The sequence below is a fragment of the Anomaloglossus baeobatrachus genome, chromosome 3 (assembly GCF_048569485.1).
Source record: "Anomaloglossus baeobatrachus isolate aAnoBae1 chromosome 3, aAnoBae1.hap1, whole genome shotgun sequence".
Taxonomy (NCBI): domain Eukaryota; kingdom Metazoa; phylum Chordata; class Amphibia; order Anura; family Aromobatidae; genus Anomaloglossus; species Anomaloglossus baeobatrachus.
In genome coordinates this window covers 578537676-578553874 of record NC_134355.1, presented here as the reverse complement: position 1 = coordinate 578553874, position 16199 = coordinate 578537676, and positions in this window count along the sequence as shown.

Genomic DNA, 16199 nt, shown 5'->3' with positions numbered 1-16199 from the left:
TGCAAAAATGCTAAATTTGGTGCTAAAGTAACATTTTTGTGGGGAAAAAATAACATTTTCATTTTTTCTTTTCATATTGATTTAGTTCCTGTGAAGCACCTAAAAAGTTAATAATCATCTTGAATGTGATTTTGAGTACTTTGAGGGGTGCAGTTTTTGGAATTCAAAAGGAGAGATCCAGTGTCTTAAGGAGATTGGAAGACGTTTACAAAAAATTGAAAACTTTATTGTATCCATTAAAATATCATCCAAAAAAAATCAATACACGGGAGGCACATAGGAACAGGACAGAGGAACAGGACATCATGCATTCCATGATTAAGGCGGGCTTTGCACACTACGACATCGCAGGTGCGATGTCGGTGGGGTCAAATCGAAAGTGACGCACATCCGGCGTCACTTGCGATGTCGTAGTGTGTAAATCCTAGATGATACGATGAACGAGCGCAAAATCGTCGTCATCGTATCATCGCTGCAGCCTCCGACATTTCCATAATGCCGGGGGAGCGACAGGTACGATGTAGTTCCTCGCTCCTGCGGCAGCACACATCGCTGTGTGTGAAGCCGCAGGAGCGAGGAACTTCACCTTACCTGCCTCCCGGCTGCAATGAGAAGGACGGAGGTGGGCGGGATGTTTACATCCTGCTCATCTCCGCCCCTCCACTTCAATTGGCCGCCTGCCGTGTGACGTCACTGTGATGCCGCACGACCCGCCCCCTAAGGAAGGAGGCGGGTCGCCGGCCAGAGGGACGTCGCACGGCAGGTATGTGCGTGTAAAGCTGCCGTAGCGATAATAATCGCTTAGGCAACTTTCACTATATATCGAACGTGCGACGGGGGCGGGACTATCGCTGCAGCATCGGTAACACATTGTTACCGATGTTGCAACGTGCAAAGCCCACCTAAGACCCTAATAGGTTGAAACGCATAGGAAATATCCTCTGTCCTGTTCCTATGTGTCTCTCGTGTGTTGATTTTTTGGACATGTTAATGGATACAATAAAGTTTTCAATTTTTTAACCCCTTCAGCCCCCGGGCACTTTCCGTTTTTGCGTTTTTGTTTCTTGCTCCCCTTCTCCCGAGAGGCGTAATTTTTTTATTTTTCCATCAATCTTGCCATATGAGGGCTTGTTTTTTGCGGGACGAGTTGTACTTTTAAATGAAATCATAGGTTTTACCATATAGTGTACTGGAAAACTGCAAAAAAATTCCAAGTGCGGAAAAATTGCAAAAAAAGTGTGATCGTACAATAGTTTTTGGGATATTTTATTCACTGTGTTCACTATTTGGTAAAATTGAGGTATATATGTGATGCCTCAGGTCGGTGTGAGTTTTTAGACACCCAACATGTATAGGTTTACTTGTATCTAAGGGGTTAAAAAAAATTCACAAGCTAGTCCAAAAAACGTGGCGCACGTTTTGCGCCATTTTCCAAAACCCGTAGTGTTCTCATTTTTCAGGATCTAAGGCTCAGTGATGGCTTATTTTTTGCGTCTCGACCTGACGTTTTTAACGGTACCATTTTTGTGCAGATGCTACGTTTTGATCGCCTGTTATTGCATTTTGCGCAAAATTTGCGGCGACCAAAAAACGTAATTTTGGCGTTTGGAATTTTTTTGCTGCTACGCCGTTTACTGATCAGATTCCTTGATTTTATATTTTGATAGATCGGGCATTTCTGAACGTGGCGATACCAAATATGTGTGTATTTTTTATTTTTTTAACCCTTTAATTTTCAATGGGGTAAAAGGGGGATTTGAACTTTTAGGTTTTTTATTTTTTTTTAATTTTTTAAAACTTTTTTTTTACTTTTTTTTTTTATTTTACTAGTCCCCCTAGGGGGCTATTGCGATCAGCAATCCGATCGCTTTGCACTATCTGCAGATCTCAGCTACAGAGCTGAGAACTGCAGATTTGCTGCTTCACTTTCAATGCCGGCTGTATTCCGGCATTGAGAGGAAGGGACTCATGTTAGCTACAGGCGTCATCACATGACCCTGTGCTACCATGGCAACCGCCGAAAGTCACGTGATCATGTCACGTGACTTCCGGTGGGGGCGGGTTAAGTTACTGTCATGGCGGCGCCCATATACATATCGCTGCCAGATTTTGGCAGCGAAATGTAAGGGGTTAATCGCCGCGGGTGCAAGCAATTCCACCCGCGGCTAGCAGGCACACATGTCAGCTGTTGATAACAGCTGATATGTGCGCGGATCGCCGACGCCTGCCGGCGACAGGGGGCGGGGCTTACAGGCACACGATCCATGACGTACCCAGTACGTCATGGGTCGTTAAGGGGTTAAACGTCTTCCATTTTTGAGACGCTGGATCCCTCCTTTTGAATTTGCTGTTCCTGCCCAGGTCAGGGCGTTGTCCGTGCGTCGGTGGTGGATTCAGGAAAGAAGAAGGGTGAGCTGGAGCTTTTCCTTATATTTTCAGTTTTTGGAATGGTGTCAATTTTGGGTATTTTCTGTCACCTAGATCATTTCAAATGTGACGTGGTCCATAAAAAGATGGTTTTGTAAAATTTGTTGGAAAAAATTAGAAATTCTTGATAAACTTTGCACCCTTCAAACTTCCAAACAAACTAATTATGTTTCCAAAATTGTAAAGTAGACTATTTTATATGATATAGCGCTCTAGTTTAAGGGCATAAAAATTCAAAATTTGAAAATTGTGAATTCTTCCAAATTTTTGCCAAATTTCTGATATTTCCACAAATAAATGCAAAAAATAAAATATCAGTCTAAATTTACCACTGTCAAGGAAGTACAATATTTCCCCCCAAAAAACTGTCTCAGAATCACTGGGATCCACTGAAGCTTTCCAGAGTTCCAACCTCATAAAGTGAAAATGGTCAGAGTTGAAAAGAAAGGGATCGGTCATGGAGGTAAAAACAAGCTTAGTGATAAAGTGGTTAAGGGACAACTGTCATCAGATTCATGCCGCCCTAATCCCAGGAAACATGAATCAGAGATTTTGCTGCATAATTGCCACCCGGTTGATCCTATTCTGAAACACTGCAGCTTTCAGCGAAAGCATACTATGTATTTGTGAAGTGTAAATGAAATGGCTTGATTTTTCTAAATAATTTCAAAATATAAATCTGAAAATTGGGACATACATTTCTATTCAGCCCACCCTGAGTCAATACTTTGGACCACTTTTCATTGCAATTACTGCGGCAAGACTTTTGGGGATGTTTTTTACAGCTTTACAAATCTAGATGCTGAAATGTTTGCGCACTCTTTCTTGCAAACAACTCTAACTTAATGATATTGGATGACGAGCATCCATGAACAACAATTTTCAAGTCTTTTAACAGATTCTCAATGGGATTTAGGTCTGGACTGTGACTGAACCATTCAAACACATGAATATGCTATGATCTAAACCATTCCATTTTAGCTCTGGCAGTATGTTTAGGGTTGTTGTCTTGCTGGAAAGTGAACCTACACCCCAGTCTCCGGTCTTTTGCAGCCTCTAGCAGGTTTTTCTCCAGGATATCCCTGTATTTAGCTCCATCCATTTTCCTATCTACTCTAGCCAACTTCCCTGTCCCAGCTGGAGAAAAGTCTCCTCACTGTATAATGCTGCCACCATGTTTGATGGTAGGGATGGTGTTTTCAAAGTGATGTGTTAAATTTTTCTCCACATATAGCGTTGTTTATTTAACCCAAAATGTTTTACTTTGGTTGCATCTAGCCAGAATACCTTTTTCTACATGGTAGCTGTGTCGCTTAGATGTTTTTTTTTCAAAAAGCAAGCGGACGGCTTATGGCATACTTTTAAAAATGACTTTCTTCTTCCCACTCTTCCATAAAGGCCAGATTTGTGGAGTATATGACTAATAGTTGTCCTTTGGACAGATTCTCCCACCTGAGCTGTGATTTTTGCAGCTCCTCCAGAGTTACAATGGGCCTCTTAATTGCTTCTCTAATTAGTGCTCACCTTGTTTGGAATTTCAGTTTAGTTGGATTGCAATGTCTTGGTAGGTTTGCAATTGTTCCAAAATCCTTCCATTTTTGGATGCTGGATTGAACAGTGCTTTGTGAGATGGCAAGAGCTTGAGCTCGTATTTTTTATAATTTAATTCCGCTTTACTCTTCTCCACAACTTTATCTCTGACCAGTCTGGTGTTTTCCTTGGTTTTCATGATGCTGTTTGATCTCTCATGTTCTTAAACAAACCCTTGAGTCCTTCAAGGAACAGCTGAGAATAAACTACACTCAGGTGGATTCAATTTACTAATTAGGGGTCTTCCAGGTGCAATTGACCACTGAGGATTTAATTTAGGGTTTTCAGAGTACAGAGGACTGAATACAAATGTATTTCACAATTTTCAGAAATACATTTTTTAAATATTTAGAAAACCATGTACTTCTTTAAACTTCACAAATATTGCTACTTTGTGTTCATATATCAAACATGGTCAGTTCTTTTGACCTCATAATTCTCATTTGGTCTAACATGCACTGTGAGCTGTGAGGTCTTATATACCGTATTTTTTGGACTATAAGACGCACTTTTTTCCCCCCAAATGTAGCAGCGCCTGCCGTGACCACATGGACCCGCTCATTTAATTTGCACGCCCATCATCTCTCAGCGCTGAAGCCAGCACTGACAGGTGGGCGTGGTGATGGGTGGGGAATACGAGCATATTAAACAGCCTGCCCGCATGATCACCCCTGGCAACTACAGCCTGGAGTCATCATGTGCGGCTGTATTCACTTCCCCCCGCAGTGAATCATTATAACTCACTGGCTACGATCCGTGCAGCACCGCGATGTCCTCCTGTCTGCCGGCGGCGGCTGTGTGGAGACAAGCGGTGCTCACAGTGATGATGTCATCGCTGTGCGCACGTGGCCACATGCAGCTGCCGCCGGCACAGGCAGGAGGACATCGCGATGCTGCAGGGACTGTGGCCGGCTCCACACACTCCAGCGCTGCTGCTGGCACAGACAGGAGAAGGAGCGATGCTGCAGGGAGTAAGGTAAGGTGAGTATGAACGTTTATTTTTTTTATGTGCCACAGGATGCGGGCCGTATACCAGGATGTGGGTATATAGCAGGATGGGGGTGTATAGCAGGATGAGGGAATATAGCAGGATGGGGGTATATTATGAGCAGCATGGGGGTATATTATGAGCAGGATAGGGGTATATAGCAGAATGGGAGTATATAGCAGGATGTGGGTATATGAGCAGGATGGGGGTGTGGCGCCCTGGACTAGCCAGGTCGTCACAGGTAACACACACACACACACCTCCACCTCCCGGACAGTTACATTAGCCAGACACAAAACCCTTGTTGCCTCCCTCTAGGGTCTGATGTCCACACCAAGTGCGGCGGAGCCAGGCGGTTGGCCCCACCCACCGAGGAGTTCACAGGCCTGGAGGCGGGAAAAGGAGCAGTTTAGTTCAGGAGGTGAGAGTGAGAGGTCACGTACTGCGAGTGTCTCGGTTGGAGCCCACGCACTGAGAGCAAGGTTGGCAGACGGTGGTGGCCGTCTGCAGGAGTTGGTGGAACTCCGCAGAGCCGTAAGGACCAGGGCTGGGCGGTGGCCCACCGGTACCGGAACGGGGAATGGAGTGAAGCTAAGCACACAGGTAGGGCCATCAGACCCCGACCAGGCTTGGAGCCGCCGTCAATAGTCAAATCCGAATGTGACAGGAACCCCCGGGGTTCCCTAACAACCAAGTCCCGATTGAAGGCAACCGCTCCCACCGTGAGGATACACAGCCACCGCCACCGGCTAGAAATCCAAGGGCCAGCGCCTGCGGGCAAAACGGGCTCCTCCGGTATCTATACACTGGGGAACGGACTACCGTTGGGAAGCCATTGGAGTCAACACAGTACACAAAGGTGCAGGGAAAGACAGCCACCATCACCTGTCTGGGGAGAGACACTCCAGCCGGCTGCGGGACCCGTCCATCCAGCCGTTTGGTTTACCGGAGACTTTGTGCATCTATTGCTGAGTGAGTACACCCGTGCCATCCAGCACCGCGCCGCGCTATCCCTGCAACCCTGCACCTCATCGAACCTGCCTCCCCGTCACACCACCGGGCCCCAGGACCACCAACCCCTACCCACGGAGGGGGAAAACAACATCCCAGCTGCTCCCTACCATTGCTCCCGGGATCCCCGTCACCAGCAGCGGTGGTGCCCATCTTCACCACAACCCGTGGGTGGCCTCACGGACTAAATCCCCAAACAAACCACCCCCTTTTCACTCACGGGCAAGGAGCGCCGCTCGAGTCCCCGGATCCGGCCCACCGCTCGAGTCACCGAGCAGCAGCAGCAGCACCGGACCCGAGCGTTAGCGAGCGCAGCGCCCCTCCGCCCACGACAGGGGTATATAGCAGGATGGTGGTATATGAGCAGGATGGGGGTATATGAGCAGGATGGGGGTATATGAGCAGGATGGGGGTATATGAGCAGAATGAGGGTATATGAGTAGGATGGGGATATACAGTTAGGTCCAGAAATATTTGGACAGTGACACAAGTTTTGTTATTTTAGCTGTTTACAAAAACATGTTCAGAAATACAATTATATATATAATATGGGCTGAAAGTGCACACTCCCAGCTGCAATATGAGAGTTTTCACATCCAAATCGGAGAAAGGGTTTAGGAATCATAGCTCTGTAATGCATAGCCTCCTCTTTTTCAAGGGACCAAAAGTAATTGGACAAGGGACTCTAAGGGCTGCAATTAACTCTGAAGGCATCTCCCTCGTTAACCTGTAATCAATTAAGTAGTTAAAAGGTCTGGGGTTGATTACAGGTGTGTGGTTTTGCATTTGGAAGCTGTTGCTGTGACCAGACAACATGCGGTCTAAGGAACTCTCAATTGAGGTGAAGCAGAACATCCTGAGGCTGAAAAAAAAGAAAAAATCCATCAGAGAGATAGCAGACATGCTTGGAGTAGCAAAATCAACAGTCGAGTACATTCTGAGAAAAAAGGAATTGACTGGTGAGCTTGGGAACTCAAAAAGGCCTGGGCGTCCACGGATGACAACAGTGGTGGGTGATCGCCACATACTTTCTTTAGTGAAGAAGAACCCGTTCACAACATCAACTGAAGTCCAGAATACTCTCAGTGAAGTAGGTGTATCTGTCTCTAAGTCAACTGTAAAGAGAAGACTCCATGAAAGTAAATACAAAGGGTTTACATCTAGATGCAAACCATTCATCAATTCCAAAAATAGACAGGCCAGAGTTAAATTTGCTGAAAAACACCTCATGAAGCCAGCTCAGTTCTGGAAAAGTATTCTATGGACAGATGAGACAAAGATCAACCTGTACCAGAATGATGGGAAGAAAAAAGTTTGGAGAAGAAAGGGAACGGCACATGATCCAAAGCACACCACATCCTCTGTAAAACATGGTGGAGGCAACGTGATGGCATGGGCATGCATGGCTTTCAATGGCACTGGGTCACTTGTGTTTATTGATGACATAACAGCAAAGAGTAGCCGGATGAATTCTGAAGTGTACCGGGATATACTTTCAGCCCAGATTCAGCCAAATGCCGCAAAGTTGATCGGACGGCGCTTCATAGTACAGATGGACAATGACCCCAAGCATACAGCCAAAGCTACCCAGGAGTTCATGAGTGCAAAAAAGTGGAACATTCTGCAATGGCCAAGTCAATCACCCGATCTTAACCCAATTGAGCATGCATTTCACTTGCTCAAATCCAGACTTAAGACGGAAAGACCCACAAACAAGCAAGACCTGAAGGCTGCGGCTGTAAAGGCCTGGCAAAGCATTAAGAAGGAGGAAACCCAGCGTTTGGTGATGTCCATGGGTTTCAGACTTAAGGCAGTGATTGCCTCCAAAGGATTCGCAACAAAATATTGAAAATAAAAATATTTTGTTTGGGTTTGGTTTATTTGTCCAATTACTTTTGACCTCCTAAAATGTGGAGTGTTTGTAAAGAAATGTGTACAATTCCTACAATTTCTATCAGATATTTTTGTTCAAACCTTCAAATTAAACGTTACAATCTGCACTTGAATTCTGTTGTAGAGGTTTCATTTCAAATCCAATGTGGTGGCATGCAGAGCCCAACTCGCGAAAATTGTGTCACTGTCCAAATATTTCTGGACCTAACTGTATGAGCAGGATGGCAGTATCTGAGCAGGATTGGGGTATATAGCAGGATGGGGGTATATAGCAGGATGGAGTATATATCAGGATGCGGCCATATGCCAGTATATAGCAGGATGCGGCCATATGCCAGGATGACAGTATATAGCAGGATGGGGGCTATACCAGGATGAGGGACATATACTGTATATACAGTACAAGGCAGGAGGATCATTACCAGGCTGGGGTACCTTAGTAGAGAATTTGGGGACATTATCCCCATAACAGTGTCAGCAGCAGATCCTCGCCCCATAACAATGTGTCATGACCACATTTTTTTGCTTAAAATTTTATTTTCCTATTTTCCTCCACTAAAACCAGGGTGCGTCTTATTGTCCGGTGCATCTTATAGTCCGAAAAATACGGTAGACAGGTGTGCGCCTTTCCAAATCAAGTCCTATAAGTTTAATTAAACACAGCTGGACTCCAATGAAGGAGTAGAACCATCTCAAGGAGAATCACAAGGAAATGGACACTATGTGACTTAAATATCATAGTATCATAGTATCATAGTTTTTAAGGTTGAAGGGAGACTCTAAGTCCATCTAGTTCAACCCGTAGCCTAACATGTTGATCCAGAGGAAGGCAAAAAAAACCCCCAATGTGGCAAACAAGTTCCAATGGGGAAAAAAATTCCTTCCTGACTCCACATCCGGCAATCAGACTAGTTCCCTGGATCAATACCCTGTCATAAAATCTAATATACATAACTGGTAATATTAAATTTTTCAAGAAAGGCGTCCAGGCTCTGCTTAAATGTTATTAGTGAATCACTCATTACAACATCATGCGGCAGAGAGTTCCACAGTCTCACTGCTCGTACAGTAAAGAATCCTCGTCTGTGATTATGATTAAACCTTCTTTCCTCAAGACGTAGCGGATGCCCCCGTGTTCCAGTCGCAGGCCTAGGTGTAAAAAGATCTTTGGAAAGGTCTCTGTACTGTCCCCTCATATATTTATACATTGTGATTAGATCCCCCCTAAGCCTTCGTTTTTCCAAACTAAATAACCCCAAGTTTAATAACCTGTCTTGGTATTGCAGCCCACCCATTCCTCTAATAATCTTGGTCGCTCTTCTCTGCACCCTCTCCAGTTCAGCTATGTCCTTCTTATATATCGGTGACCAGAATTGTACACAGTATATAAGTGCGGTCGCACTAGTGACTTGTACAGAGGTAGAACTATATTTTTTTCATGAACACTTATACCTCTTTTAATACATCCCATTATTTTATTAGCCCTGGCAGCAGCTGCCTGACACTGTCCACTAAAGTGAAGTTTACCATCCACCCATACACCCAAGTCTTTTTCTGTGTCTGTTTTACCCAGTGTTCTACAATTAAGTACATAATCATAAATGTAATTTCCTCTACCCAAGTGCATGACCTTACATTTATCTACATTAAACTTCAATTGCCACTTCTCAGCCCAATCCTCCAATTTACATAAATCTCCCTGTAATATAAAATTATCCTCCTCTGTATTGATTACCCTGCAGAGTTTAGTATCATCTGCAAATATTGAAATTCTACTCCGCATGCCCCCAACAAGGTCATTTATAAATATGTTGAAAAGAAGCGGGCCCAATACTGACCCCTGTGGTACCCCACTATGAACTGAGACCCAGTCCGAGTACGTACCATTAATAACCACCCTTTGTTTCCTATCACTGAGCCAGTTTTTAACCCAGTTACACATATTTTCACCTATCCCCATTATTCTCATTTTATGTACCAACCTTTTGTGTGGCACCGTATCAAAAGCTTTTGAAAAGTCCATATACACAACATCCACTGCATTTCCCTGGTCCAGGCTTGAACTTACCTCTTCATAGAAGCTGATCAAATTAGTTTGACAGGATCGATCCCTCATAAACCCATGTTGATACTCTGACATAAGGTTATTTTTCTTGAGATACTCCAGTATAGCATCTCTCAAGAAACCCTCAAGGATTTTACCAACCATAGAGGTTAAACTTACCGGCCTATAATTTCCCGGCTCAGTTTTTGTCCCCTTTTTGAATATTGGCACCACATTTGCTATGCGCCAGTCCTGCGGTACCGACCCTATTATTAAGGAATCTGAGAAGATTAAAAATAATGGTCTATCTATCACAGAACTCAATTCCTGTAGTACTCTGGGGTGTATGCCATCCGGGCCTGGAGATTTGTCAACCTTAGTGATTTCGAGGCGGCGGCGTACTTCCTGCTGGGTTAAGCAGGTTATATTCAAGGGTGAATTTATGGTATCACTGGTCATGTCATCTGCCATGGCATTTTCTTGTATAAAAACCGTAGAAAAAAAGTCATTCAGCAGGTTGGCTTTATCCTCATCCCCTTCCACCATTTCACCAAGACTATTTTTAAGGGGGCCAACACTATCGCTTTTCAGCTTTTTACTGTTTATGTAGTTAAAGAATATTTTAGGATTATTTTTACTTTCTCTCGCAATGAGTCTCTCTATCTCAAACTTAGCTAACTTAATTTGCTTTTTACATATTTTATTTAATTTTCTATAATTATATAATGCCTCATCACTACCTACCCTCTTTAATTCTTTTAAGGCTTTCTGTTTTTCTTTTATTGCTTCCCTTACAGCTCTATTTAGCCATAGGGGTTTCCTCCTATTTCTAGCATGTTTGTTCCCATAGGGTATATTTTCTGCACAAGCCCTATTCAGGATGCTCATAAAAGTCTCCCATTTGCTTTGTGTACTTTTATTACTTAGTACATCATCCCAGTTTATTGCACTAAGATCATCTCTCAACCGTTTAAAATTTGCTTTCCTGAAGTTTAGTGTCCTTGTAGCCCCTCTACTAGACATCTTACTAAAGAATACATGAAAACTTATTATTTTGTGATCACTATTCCCCAAGTAACCCCCAACTTGTATATTTGATATGCGGTCTGGCCTATTGGTTAGTACAAGGTCTAGTAGTGCTCCCCCTCTTGTGGGGTCCTGTACCATTTGTGAAAGGTAATTATCTTTCATTGTTATCAAAAATCTATTTCCTTTGCTGGAACTGCAAGTTTCTGTTCCCCAATTTATATCAGGATAGTTAAAGTCCCCCATAATAATTACCTCTCCGAGACTCGCTGCTTTATCAATTTGCTTTATGAGGAGATTCTCTACCTCTTCCATAATATTCGGCATCTTATAACACACCCCTATCAGTATTTTATTATTCATTCTCCCCCCCCCTTATCACCCATAGGGACTCTACATTCTCAGTACCCTCACATATGTTGTCACGCAGGATGGGTTTTAAGGATGATTTTACATATAGACACACTCCTCCCCCTCGCTTATTTGTACGGTCATTCCTGAATAGGCTATAACCCTGTAAATTAACAGCCCAGTCATAGCTCTCATCCAGCCATGTCTCTGATATCCCCACTATATCATAATTTTCTTCCAACAATATTAATTCTAATTCCTCCACCTTATTTGTGAGGCTTCGGGCATTAGTGTACATGCACGTTACGTATGACTCTGTACCTGTATTCCTGCTTACTGTATTAACTGTCCTAACCCTTCCCCCCGTACCACCCCCAATTTCATTACTTGTGCCCTGGTCACTATCTGCACTACATTCCCCTTCTATAAAGTGAATATATGAGTGTCTGAGCAAAGGATCTGAATACTTATGACCATGTGATATTTCAGTTTTTCTTGTTTAATAAATTTGTAAAAATCTCTACAATTTGGGGTTTTTTTTCTGTCAAGATGGGGTGCAGAGTGTACATTAATGAAAAAAAAATTAACTTTTTTGAATATACCAAATGGCTGCAATGAAATAATGAGTGAAAAATTTAAAGGGGTCTGAATACTTTCCGTACCCACTGTGTAACATCCCAATATAATACTTTTTAGTTGGTGGGTGTAACATGAAAAAGAAAAGTTCACTGGGCGTGAATACTTTTTCAAGGCACTGTATACTTATCTACATATTTACCAGTGAGGACATCCATGGAGCAACTTTAAAAATAATGCAGGGCAGCCAAACCAATTTCACAGGAATAGGCAATATCATTCCTACATAATAAAGAGGGCGGCGGCTCAAAACCAAGATATATAATGGCTATAACCAGTTCTTCAAAAGTGAATGCATTATTATGAAATTGAGAAATAAATTAACAAAATGCTTTCAGGGACAAGCTATATACACACCTAAATATTGAAATTGCAAAACCAATAAGGAAAAGTCATATATTTTGGCAATCACAGGTTATTAATTATATATAATTGAGGATAAAAATGGAAACATCATTTTCAGATTTAAGTATGAGCACCACGCTCAGATATGCACATACGTAAACGCCTTGGCTGCTACCCATAAGGTCATAAATGGTTGTCTCGGTAATGTCCTGGCACGCTGAATGAACTTGGGCAGCTCCTTGCAATTGCCTATTAATTTTGTACCAGATTTGTTAAACAAGAGACAAGTCCAGAGACTTTTCAAGCCATAGTATGCAGGCCTTGCACCTGTGAAATGTAGCACAAGATATACACTGCCTAGCATTGGCATACTTAAAAGACGGCTCTGGGTACACTTTTGAGAAATTGCTGTACCATTGGTTTCAAAACCAAAAGAATGTAAAGCTGAAATAGTAGTGTACCTGGAATGAAGACTGCTGGTGTCCGGCAACCTTACAGTATGTCACTCAACACCATAATCCCAGGAGTAGGAGGTGTTTGCATTATACTTGGTTGTCAGCCAGATGTCCGGTTACATGTTTGCAAATTACCTCAGACCATCATGATACACAGCAATATGGCAATGGCGGCTGGATTGAAGATCTGTCCGCTTCAGTGATTTTGTCTAGGATGTAATGATAGCATTAAATAGGGAAAAGTGGTGTACTGCTAATGGCGACAGACCATGCAACCACTAGGTGGCACCATGAATCGGGAGACACAGTGCCAGAGCCGGCACTGCTTCTACCCCTAACATCCCACTTGTCCGGATGCAGATACAGTTGATACCAGCAAGAGAATAGGGAGTCATCTGCTCCATCCTCTATGCTACCAGTGCATCTGAGCTCTGACAATTCTGACATCACTACATCACACCTACTCTGCAGAGCTTCATACCACATGCTGCAAAGGCCAGTGCAGTGGGGGAATGAGGATAAGAGTATATATATATATATATATATATATATATATATATATATATATAAATATATATATATATATATATAGTCATATGAAAAAGTTTGGGCACCCCTATTAATGTTAACCTTTTTTCTTTATAACAATTTGGGTTTTTGCAACAGCTATTTCAGTTTCATATATCTAATAACTGATGGACTCAGTAATATTTCTAGATTGAAATGAGGTTTGTTGTACTAACAGAAAATGTGCAATCCACATTTAATTAAATTTGACCGGTGCAAAAGTATGGGCACCCTTATCAATTTCTTGATTTGAACACTCCTAACTACTTTTTACTGACTTACTAAAGCACTAAGTTGGTTTTGTAACCTCATTGAGCTTTGAACTTCATAGGCAGGTGTATCCAATCATGAGAAAAGGTATTTAAGGTGGCCACTTGCAAGTTGTTTTCCTAGTTGAATCTCCTATGAAGAGTGTCATCATGGGCTCCTCAAAACAACTCTCGAATGATCTGAAAACAAAGATTATTCAACATAGTTGTTCAGGGGAAGGATACAAAAAGTTGTCTCAGAGATTTAAACTGTCAGTTTCCACTGTGAGGAACATAGTAAGGAAATGGAAGAACACAGGTACAGTTCTTGTTAAGCCCAGAAGTGGCAGGCCAAGAAAAATATCAGAAAGGCAGAGAAAAAGAATGGTGAGAACAGTCAAGGACAATCCACAGACCACCTCCAAAGACCTGCAGCATCATCTTGCTGTAGATGGTGTCAATGTGCATCGGTCAACAATACAGCGCACTTTGCACAAGGGGAAGCTGTAATGGAGAGTGATGCAAAAGAAGCCGTTTCTGCAAGCACGCCACAAACAGAGTCGCCTGAGGTATGCAAAAGCACATTTGGACAAGCCAGTTACATTTTGGAAGAAGGTCCTGTGGACTGATGAAACAAAGATTGAGTTGTTTGGTCATACAAAAAGGCGTTATGCATGGAGGCAAAAAAACACGGCATTCCAAGAAAAGCACTTGCTACCCACAGTAAAATTTGGTGGAGGTTCCATCATGCTTTGGGGCTGTGTGGCCAATGCCGGCACCGGGAATCTTGTTAAAGTTGAGGGTTGCATGGATTCAACTCAGTATCAGCAGATTCTTGACAATAATGTGCAAGAATCAGTGACGAAGTTGAAGTTACGCAGGGGATGGATATTTCAGCAAAACAATGATCCAAAACACCGCTCCAAATCTACTCAGGCATTCATGCAGAGGAACAATTACAATGTTCTGGAATGGCCATCCCAGTCCCCAGACTTGAATATCATTGAAAATCTGTGGGATGATTTGAAGCATGCTGTCCATGGTCGGCGACCATCAAACTTAACTGTTCATAAAAATACCAAACAACTGCAGCACCTAAAGTCACTGACCGCCTGTGTAAACACACAAACTGGCAGTATTGGGACGCTCGTCCAGTACCAAGGGATCACTTGGTTTCACATACCATGCAGAAAACAAGAATGGCAGCGTCTACTTGAGTGAAAAATCTTCCTTCTTTTTATTCCATCAGAGTGCAAAAATCAGTACGTTTCGACATAAAATGTCTTTGTCAAGCATGCTTGACAAAGACATTCTATGTCGAAACGTTGCACTGGTTTTTGCACTCTGATGGAATAAAAAGAAGGAAGATTTTTCACTCAAGTGGACGCTGCCATTCTTATTTTCTATATCAAACTTAACTGAACTGGAATTGTTTTGTAAACAGGAATGGTCAAATATACCTTCATCCAGGATCCAGGAACTCATGTAAAGCTACAGGAAGCGACTAGAAGCTGTTATTTTAGCAAAAGGAGGATCTACAAAATATTAATGTCACTTTTATGTTGAGGTGCCCATACTTTTGCACCAGTCAAATTTTGTTTAAATGCGGATTGCACATTTTCTGTTGGTACAATAAACCTCATTTCATTCCAAAAATATTACTCAGTCCATCAGTTATTAGATATATGAAACTGAAGTAGCTGTTGCAAAAACCCAAATTGTTATAAAGAAAAAAGGTTAACATTAATAGGGGTGCCCAAACTTTTTCATATGACTGTATATATATATATATATATATATATACATGTATATATATATATATATATATATATATATGTATGTATATATATATATATATATATATATATATATATATACACAGTATATATATATATACATATATATATATATATATATATATATATATATATATATATATATATATATATATATATACAGTCAGGGCCAGAAATATGTGGACAGTGACACAAGTTTTGTTATTTTAGCTGTTTACAAAAACATGTTCAGAAATACAATTATATATATAATATGGGCTGAAAGTGCACACTCCCAGCTGCAATATGAGAGTTTTCACATCCAAATCAGGGAAAGGGTTTAGGAATCATAGCTCTGTAATGCATAGCCTCCTCTTTTTCAAGGTACCAAAAGTAATTGGACAAGGGACTCTAAGGGCTGCAATTAACTCTGAAGGCGTCTCCCTCGTTAACCTGTAATCAATGAAGTAGTTAAAAGGTCTGGGGTTGATTACAGGTGTGTGGTTTTGCATTTGGAAGCTGTTGCTGTGACCAGACAACATGCGGTCTAAGGAACTCTCAATTGAGGTGAAGCAGAACATCCTGAGGCTGAAAAAAAAGAAAAAATCCATCAGACAGATAGCAGACATGCTTGGAGTAGCAAAATCAAAAGTCGGGTACATTCTGAGAAAAAAGGAATTGACTGGTGAGCTTGGGAACTCAAAAAGGCCTGGGCGTCCACGGATGACAACAGTGGTGGATGATCGCCGCATACTTTCTTTGGTGAAGAAGAACCCGTTCATAACATCAACTGAAGTCCAGAACACTCTCAGTGAAGTAGGTGTATCTGTCTCTAAGTCAACA